Raw genomic sequence first — 10173 nt, forward strand, 5'->3', positions numbered from 1 at the left:
TACAGGTCGTAGGGCCTGAGTGTGAGAGAGCCCAGACCCTCCTGCCTTCTAAGGATCACAGTGGAGATGTCCCCTTACCCAGACAAGAGGAAAAATAGGGGAGCAAAGAAGAAAGGCAGTCGTGATCATACATGGCTTGTCCATGGCATTTGACCCTTGTTGTGAAAAATTCTCTTGACCTGCTCTTATTTTCTGTGTATCTGCCTCAGTGCTTGCTCTGGGTTATCCTACCTCTGGGGTTTTCCTTTACCATTTTCTCTGACAGTCTTTCTTTCTCTGCCCATATTAAAATAAATTTAGTAACAGTTTTATTGAGATATAATTCACACACCATATAGCTCACCCATTTAAAGTATGCCATTCAGTGGTTTTTTTAACCAGTCAGAATGGCCATCATCAAAAAATCTAGAAACAATAAATGCTGGAGAGGGTGTGGACAAAAGGGAACACTCTTGCACTGCTGGTGGGAATGTGAATTGGTTCAGCCACTGTGGAGAACAGTATGGAGGTTCCTTAAAAAACTACAAATAGAACTACCATATGACCCAGCAATCCCACTACTGGGCATATACCCTGAGAAAACCAAAATTCAAAAAGAGTCATGTACCAAAATGTTCATTGCAGCTCTATTTACAATAGCCCGGAGATGGAAACAACCTAAGTGCCCATCATCGGATGAATGGATAAAGAAGATGTGGCACATATATACGATGGAATATTACTCAGCCATAAAAAGAAACGAAATTGAGCTATTTGTAATGAGGTGGATAGACCTAGAGTCTGTCATACAGAGTGAAGTAAGTCAGAAAGAAAAAGACAAATACTGTATGCTAACACATATATATGGAATTTAAGGAAAAAAAATGTCATGAAGAACCTAGGGGTAAGACAGGAATAAAGACACAGACCTACTGGAGAACGGACTTGAGGATATGGGGAGGGGGAAGGGTGAGCTGTGACAGGGCGAGAGAGAGGCATGGACATATATACACTAACAAACGTAAGGTAGATAGCTAGTGGGAAGCAGCCGCATGGCACAGGGACATCGGTCCGGTGCTTTGTGACCGCCTGGAGGGGTGGGATAGGGAGGGTGGGAGGGAGGGAGACGCAAGAGGGAAGAGATATGGGAACATATGTATATGTATAACTGATTCACTTTGTTATAAAGCAGAAACTAACACACCATTGTAAAGCAATTATACCCCAATAAAGATGTTAAAAAAAATAAAGTATGCCATTCAGTGGTTTTTAATGTAAACACCAAGTTGTGTAACTTTCACCACTGTCTATTTCAGAACACTTTCATTATCCTCAAAAGAAACTCCATACCCCTTAGCCACCACCCCCAATTTCTCAATCCTCACCAGCCCTAGGAAACACCTAATCTACTTTGTCTCTCTGGATTTGCCTATTCCAGACATTTCATATAAATGGAATTATGTGAAAAACAATATGTGGCTTTTTGTGTCTGGCTTCTTTCCCTTAGCATAATTGTCAAAGTTTGTGTCACTACTTCATTCTTTCTCTAACTGAACAATATTGCATTGTATGCATAGGCCGCAATTGGTTTATCCATCCATCCATTGATGGACATTTCAGTTGTTTCCAACTTTTGACTGTTGTGAATAGTGCTGCTAGGAACACTTGTGTACAAGTTGTTGTGTGGACATATGTTTTCATTTCTCTTGAGTATACACCTAGGAGAAGAATTGCTGGGTCAAATGGTAACTCCATGTTTAACCTTTTGAAGAATTACCAGACTGTCTTCCAAAGGGCCTCTGTCTACCTTTTATTTTTTTTATTTTTATTTTTTATTTTTTTTTTTTTAACATCTTTATTGGGGTATAATTGCTTTACAATGGTGTGTTAGTTTCTGCTTTATAACAAAGTGAATCAGTTATACATATACATATGTTCCTCTGTCTACCTTTTAATGTTGCTTTTCCTCTTCTCCTTTTCACTGTTGCTGATATTTTCTACATTTCCATTTCTAGCTCAGATTTCAATCCTGTGCTGACTGTGAAGATCTCCACTTGAACATCCCATAGGCTCTTCAACTTAACATTTCAAAATGGAACTCATCATCTCCTCCCTGCCCCACACTGTGTTCCCTCTTCCTCTCGTGTTGCCTATCCCAGTGCGTGTTACCATCATCTACACAGCTACCCAGACACCAGACATATACTAGATGCCTCTTCTCCCTCATTCTCCACAACCAACTCATCACCAAGTTTTAAAGGTTCTGTTTTCTCAATAACTGTCCAATCCACCTTCTCCTCTTCATCTCCATTTGCCAGTGCTCCAGTTGAGGTCCCATCTTGCCCAAAATAGTAATCTTTCCTCTAACCTCTAATTTCAGTATCCCTCCATCCTAAAATATCACTGCTAATGTGATAAGCCACTTTCCTGCTCAAAATTATTCAGACTATAGGATTAAATTTACCTTTTTTGCCTGATATGGTAACAGGTAAAGCTCCAGCAGTACTGAATTAGGTATTCTCTCCCATACCTCTGTGGTTTGCAGTACTGTTTCCTCTGTCTTGAAGACTCTCCCCATGCTTGTCCACTGAACAAATTCCTACTCATCCTTCAGAGCCCAGATTAAATGCTACCTCCTCTGTAAAGCCCTCCCTGAATTCCTCAAGTAGACTCTGGCTTCACTTTCTCCATATTACCACTGAACTTACGCATATATACCCTTACTAGAGACTTCATTGTAAATGATGTTTCCTTAACTCTCTTCTTTTTTAGACTTCAAGATATTCGAGGGCAGGGGGACTGTATAATTTCATCTCTGAATACCCAGCCCCTAGCAGAGTATCCAGTGTCTGGCAGAAGGATACACACACACACATACATACATACACACTGAAATAAGGAAAAAAGAAAGTATGTTTTATTGATTTTATCGACTCTTTGACCACCTGCTCTGGGCCAAGAATGTTAAACACTTGGCATATTATCTCATTTAATCCTTGCAGCATTCCCTACTTGGTATCTCTAACTTAAAAATGAGAAAACTGGGGCTCTTTGAGATTTGGGAACATGCACATTCACATTTATCTTCAAGGTAGAGGCAAAGGTGAAAAAGAGTAAAGAACTGAAACTCCCTAGGGGATAGTCTTTCCTCAAAAGGGCCCCAACCTGAATCCTCATCAGCTCTATCATTCATTCAGGCCCAAAGCCCTCAAATAGTGTTCTATCTACAGACCACAGACATGTACATCCCCTTTCCATGAGGGGAATGTCCGGAAAGGACCTTAATCTCATAGAAATGGTACCTCTTGATCTACCTCGGTTTCATCTTCTCATCCCAAGACCCCAAGTGGCCGATCACAGCCACCTCCATTCCTCCTGTTTGGGAGCTTGATCATCTTCCTAGCTGTCTTGACCTGTCTGTGGCCAAATGCCTTTTCACTTGAACTGATCTGAGATCAGATGGGAGTTTGCAAAAGAAATCTTTTTCAGAAATTGAGGGGAGGAGTTCGGGGAGCGCGCGGAGCGCAGGTCCCGCGGCGGCGGCGGCGGCGGCGGCGGCGGCGGCGGCGGCGCGGCGCGACGCGACGCGGCTCAGGCGACGGAGCGGGCGGCCGCGTGCGCCGCCGCGTGCGCCTCCGCCTCCTCCGCCATTGCTGTTTACCCAGCTGCATTGTGGGAGTTTGACCTCCACCACCGCCAACCGCCGCCTCCGCTTGCGCCGTCGCCGCCTCCGCTTGCGCCGTCGCCGCCGCCGCTCACGCCGTCGCCGCTGCCGCTCACGCCATGACCGACGACGAAGTCATACGGAAGCGTCTCCTAATCGACGGAGAGGGTGCTGGAGATGATGAGAGAATTAATCTGCTAGTGAAAAGTTTCATTAAATGGTGCTACTCTGGAGCCCAGGAAGAGGGGTACAGCCAGTACCAACAAATGCTGAGCACACTGTCCCAATGTGAACTTTCAATGGGCAAAACTTTGCTGGTATATAATATGAATCTCAAAGAAGTGGAAAATTATGAAAAAACTTACAAAGAAATAGAAGGTAACATTGCTGGAGCACATGAAAAAATTGCTGAGTTCAAAAAGCAAATTCTTCAAGCAAAACAAATACGAAAAAATCGCCAAGAATATGATGCATTGGCAAAAGCGATCCAGCGTCATCCAGACAGGCATGAGACATTAAAGGAAATAGAGGCTCTGGGAAAAGAATTAGAGCATCTTTCACGTGTTAAACAAAGTGTTGAAGATAAGCTAGAATTGAGAAGAAAACAGTTTCACGTTCTTTTTACTACCATCCACGAACTTCAGCAAGCACTGGAAAATGATGAAAAGCTCTCAGAGGTAGAAGCAGCTCAAGAAACAAGCATGGGAACTGATCCTAAACCATAGACTAACTCATCACTCACCATTCCCAAGAATACTGAAGTAGCAACATGATCTTAGTGTGTTCAGAATTTGTTGTGTTCTTGAGACAATTAAAGTTTTGGCAGTGAACTACGTTGCTGTTAAATTTTAATTCACAGTTCATTCATATTGCTTCACACAAAGGGAGATGACTTCATTATATGTTTGTTTTTATTGAAATGCCTTTTTTTTTTTTTGCAGTGCGCGGGCCTCTCACTGTTGTGGCCTCTCCCGTTGCGGAGCTCCAGACACGCAGGCTCAGCGGCCATGGCTCACGGGCCCAGCCGCTCCGTGGCATGTGGGATCTTCCCGGACCAGGGCAGGAACCCATGTCCCCTTCATCGGCAGGCGGACTCTCAACCACTGCGCCACCAGGGAAGCCCTGAAATGCCTTTTTTATACTTAAAAGTTAGGAAGCAACATCCAAAAATGTTTAATGAAGTATTTTCAAGCCAGATATGTTAGTGCTCATTGGTATTCTAGGTAGTTTTTAACTGGTAACATTGATTCACAAAATAAGTGGAAGATAGTGAGAAGGTGGCATTTCTAGGATTTACCTGAGAAAATTAGTAAATTTCTGGAAATCATTACCACTTTTGAAAATGAAGTCCATGAATAGGCTCTCAGGAGGGCCGTGAACTTGGTGAAATTATGTACAAAATGTTTGTGGTGTATGCTTATTGTGGGAGAGGTTCCATGATATTAAGAATCACTGATATCAGAGGTAATTACAAGATGCAAAGTAAAATCAATATGCAAAACTTTCTAGAAAAAAAAAAGAAATTGAGGGGAACACACAAATTTTTAAAAATTCCAGAACCCTAGAAATAAATGAGTTTATAGAAGACATTCCTTTTCCTAATGGAACTCAGATCTTTCCACTGATGGGCTTGGCTGGCACAGTTTATAGGGCACTCAATCCTATTCCTAGTCTTGGCCTCAATCCTGTCTCAACCACGCTACTCAGACTCATTGCCTGGAAAGTTTGGGTTGGTGCCATCATTAGGGCTGATGGGATTCTCCATCCTTTCCAGAACCTGCTTTGTTAATTTAGCTTTGGACAGGGGGTGAGGTGGGAACATTTCCAGATTATCTCCTGGTCCTAGGAAACTTTATACTTGTCCTGAGTAGCTCTGCTGGCCCCTGAGAGAACTACCCTGGTTCCTGGTCCCATATATGAAGAAAGCACTTATCTAGCCCTCAAGAGGCCTTTCTTGCACTTCAGGGGGCCTTGCAGGGGTTTCTGTAACTCCTCTTAGAGACCTCTATGGCTTTAGTCTCTGAAAAGCCTACCTTCACCCCGTCCTGTTTCTCTCGGTCCCTTTTGGTTTTCCTGAAGCATATCTAGGGTAGACACCTCTTGGGGTGGTGATTTGGCTCACAGCAACATGCTTGTGATAGTCACTGCTGATTGTCTAGCCAATAGCTATTTCCTCACTTTTTTTTTTTTGCTAACAGATGGAAATATGTTGGGTCCTTGGTGGTGAATTAACCAATCCCAGAACTCCATATTCCTAGACATGATATTGGTAAAACAATGAATTTTCCTCCTAGCTTAAGTCACTTCTGATGTGTTTTCGATTAATTGCAGCTGAAAGCATCTCTGGGCATGCCCCAATTCACAGGCCTAATAGTCAAGTCTGCCCTGTGCTATATGACCCTGTCTTCCCTCCATCACTTATTGTTCCAGGGTTTAAAAATTTGTTCCAAGTTGGTCCAATCAACTTCACTCTCTGGGGAGTTTGATAATGGGATACTCAAAGCAACAAAGCTTGGGTGCCAGTCATTGGAGCTGAGTCTCATGAGTGGCAGTGCTCTTGTGAGGAAGGGTCACAAACTTATACTGTTTAGGTCTACAGAGACGTCCTGGTTTCTTCCCCTTCTGAGGCCAACTCTTCCTTTTGTTGCTTGCAACCAAAGAGCCCTAGATAATGACATCTAACCGATTAGAACTACTTCTACCCTTTTGTGACACACAGCTGTTATTCTAGGCCTGAAATTACAAATTGCTTTCATTTCCGTGTCAATACTGCCTAGAGTGCTCAGTTTAAGATGGATTTTGAAGTTGAGTCAGCACTGAAGTTGGGGTGCAGTGACCAATTAGTAATGTCCACCATAGGCACAGGAATGGGTATAAGGCACTATATACAATCGTCCCTCTGTATCCATGAGGAATTGGTTTCAGGACCCCCATGAATAGCAAAATCCGTGGATGCTCAAGTTTCTTATATAAAATGGCATAGTATTTGCATATAACCTATGCACATCCTCCCATATACTTTAAATCATCTCTAGATTACTTATAATACCTAATACAATATAAATACTATGAAAATAGTTGTAAATACAATGTAAATGCTATGGAAATAGTTGCCAGAGCAAGGCAAATTCAAGTTTTGCCTTTTGGAACTTTCTGAAAAATTAAAAATATATATTTTCAATCTATGGTTGGTTGAATCCTCAGATGCAGTATCTGCCAACATGGAGGGCCAGCTGTATTTGCAGTGGTTAAGTGGCACCAAGTATTTGCAGACCTTATCTAGGCTAACACCTGGGGCTGTTCTCTCTAGGGGCCTATGTGGCTTCTTTCTGAAGCCCGTCCATCTGCCCAGTTCACTAACACAACTTTGTGACCTTGGCCACATCACTTTCTTTCTCTGAGCTCCAGTTCTGTAAGTGTAAAATTAAGAGGTTGGATCAGATGATCACGAGGTCCTTTCTAGTCCTATGACTCAGGTCAGGCCCCTTCAAAGGTCAGTAGAAGACTCTCTGTCTCTTCTCATTTCAAAACTCACTCCCCTCCCCCTATTACAGCACTCACTGAGTTTCAGTGTCTCGCCTGAGAAATGCCTCCAGTTCTTAGTCTGTTGACAGAGGAGAGAGGATTGGCAGGTCTCGAGCCCAATGAATCATCAGGCCTTTCCCAGTTCAGGTTATAATCTCCACCTACTTCCCCAGGGTTTCTCTGATGATTCATTCAGGTGCCCCTCTCCTATCCTTGGGAATGACCTTCCAGAATTTTATCTCTCCAGTTTTGCAGTAGAAAAATACTTCACATGCTGAGTTATGGTAATAGACCATCTTCATAAACAGTAAAAGGGTGATTCTCTCCTGCCCTCCCTCCTCTGCCCCACCTCCATCATCCACACCATGTCCCACCCTAATCAGGCCTTCACCCCACCCCTTGGCTGCCATTGCACCTCCCCTTCCTCTCTCCCTCCAGACACAGTTCTGCATTCCTGAGGATTTATTCTCTTATATGCCACCTGCCTGTACCTCTCTCTTTTCCCTACATTAGGCTCTGGCCTTTGGTGGCAACCCAGCCTTTACCTTCTCCCCACCCTGCCACCCGGCTCCAGCCTCATTGCCCCCCTTGAGGGCCTCTCCCGCTGCAGCTGTTGCAGTCTGAAGAAGCACAACAAAAAAAATTACCACATGTATTAAAGTGAAGCTCTTGTTGGACAACTGCAGATTTCCCTGGGCAGGATTTCAGTTCGATGTTCTCAGGGTTCCTACGCAGCCTGAGTTTCTGCCCAGACCTGCCCCACCCCCACCCCAGATGTCTGGGTCTGTAGGGAACCAGAGCCCTGGCCTGTCCCAGAGGACCAACACTCCAGAATTTCCTTGTCCACAAGTCAGGGGCCAAAGGAACAGAGAGGGCAGGGGAAAGTCAGCCAAATGGGCCAGGGAGCAGGCAGCTTGCCCTGTAGAGGAGTTTAAGTCAGAACTGGGGGCCTGACGGCAGGGAGCCAAGCTTCGCCTCACTGAAGCAGAAACCAATCTTGCAAATAAACACATAAACAGATTACCAGTGAGTCAGTAAGGGCTGCTAAAGGGGTTGGAGAGTTGAGCTGTCCCCAGCCCCACTCCCCGGCACTTCTCCCAAAGCTTAGGCCCCTGCTTTGCCCAGGAGGGCATGGAAGAGGGATTGGGTCTCCAAAAGCATAGGCCCCACCCAGCTTCTCAGTTGCTGAGGGAAGCCCTGAGCTTGGCCAGGCCCGGGCCTCTCTCCACTGTTGCCCCCTTTCTCCCTGCCTTCTCCTCTCGGGATCCCACTCCAACTTTTTTGTCTTCTCAAGCTTGGACTCCTGCTCATCTCGCTTGTGTGCACTTCTGCTATCTCTTGCCAGTCTTTCCCTGCTCCCAGCCACTTTCCCAATCGCCCTCAAGCACATTTCCCACTATGCGCCTCCCTCTCTGGGTCTCCTTTCCAAATATCCACCGTGAGCCTTGAAAATGGCCCCAGGGAACGCTCACTTTACCTCCTCTCCCTACGCTTACTCTTTCAGAAGCCCAGGCAATTTCAGTTTGGGCCTCAGTCTGTCCCAGGATGCTGAGACCCCTGTCCAGCCTCCACAAGCTTACTTAAGGGATGTTGACATGCTATGGTACAGAACTGCGGTGTGCAGGCTCTGAGCCTCAGAGAGACTTTCCCAGCCTGGACCTTTCTGCCACTCCCATCACAACCACTAGGGAATGGCACCAAGTCTTCAGGTGCCCAAGGAGGGCCCAAGGGGATTTTGATAACAGATCAGAAAGCATGCCTCCATTTGGCCAGAGGGAGGGCATACTGCCCTTGGGCTAGGCTGTAAGTTCCATAGCTCTATCTGTGCTGTTCCTTCATCCTCAAGGCCTAGGTGTCTGGCACATAGGAGGCACTTAACAAATAGCTGGGAAAATGCGTGCATACGTATCTAAAAGAATAAAGCTTATAGCAACAAACTTCTAGGGCATGGGATGGTGCTTCCTCATAGGACTAAAACCCCAAGCAGACTAAAACAATACCTATTTATTAGCTCACAGTTCTGTAGGTCAGAAGTTAGGATGGGTTCTACTGGGTTCTCTGCTCAGAGTCTCATAAGACCAAGATCAAGTTTTCAGTTCACTTAGGCTCTTATCTGGAAGCTTGAGTAAGAATCCATTTCCACGTTGATTTAGGTTTTTGGCAGAATCCACTTCTTTGCGGCTGTAGGCCCTGTTTCCTTGCTGGCTGTCAGTTGGGGGCCCTCACTGCTCTGACAGAGGTTACCAGCATTTCTTCTCATGTGCCCCCTCTGTCTTCAAACGAGCAACAATGTGTCAACTCTGACTTCTCCTTCTGCCTTCTCTTCGGCCACCAGCTGGAGAAAGTTCTCCGCTTTTAAGGGTTCCTGTGATTAAATTAGGCACATCTAGAAAAAACTCTTTTTTATTATGGTAAAATATACGTAACATAAAATATACCATTTTAACCATTTTAAGTGTACAACTCAGTATCATTGAGTACATTTGTATTGTTGTGCACCCATCACCACTAATCATCTGCAAAACCCCAAACTGAAACTCTATATCAATTAAACAATAATCCATTCCTTCCTCCTCCAGCCCCTGGAAACCACTATTCTACTTTCTTTCTCTATGAATTTGACTATTCTAGGTACCTCATATAAATGAAATTATGCAATACTTTTTCGTGTGTGACTGGCTTATTTCACGTAGCATAATGTCTTCAAGATTTATCCATGTTGTAGCATGTATCAGAATTTCCTTCCTTTTTAAGGCTGAATGATCTTCCACTCAATCTCCCATTTTTTAAGGTCAACTAGGCTATATAACATAACACAAGCATGGGAGTAATATCTTATCACACTTACAGGTTCTGAGAATGAGGACATGAAATCCTGGGGGCCATTCTTAGAAATTCCACCTACCACAGCCTCCAGTTCAGGGATGTTGAATATTGCTGTCTTCTACCCAGAGCAAACAGATCAGTGTGTGTAGTAGTCAGAACATGCATTGGACCTGGTGAAA

At 44.5% G+C, this 10173-nt stretch overlaps 1 pseudogene; it reads left to right on the plus strand.

Moving 5' to 3' along the window:
• The first annotated feature begins 3762 nt into the window (after positions 1-3762).
• LOC137216462 (THO complex subunit 7 homolog pseudogene) lies at positions 3763-4574 on the plus strand (annotated as a pseudogene).
• The last annotated feature ends 5599 nt before the right edge of the window (positions 4575-10173 follow it).

The sequence above is a fragment of the Pseudorca crassidens genome, chromosome X, assembly GCF_039906515.1.
Source record: "Pseudorca crassidens isolate mPseCra1 chromosome X, mPseCra1.hap1, whole genome shotgun sequence".
In the NCBI taxonomy this organism is placed as follows: Eukaryota; Metazoa; Chordata; class Mammalia; order Artiodactyla; family Delphinidae; genus Pseudorca; species Pseudorca crassidens.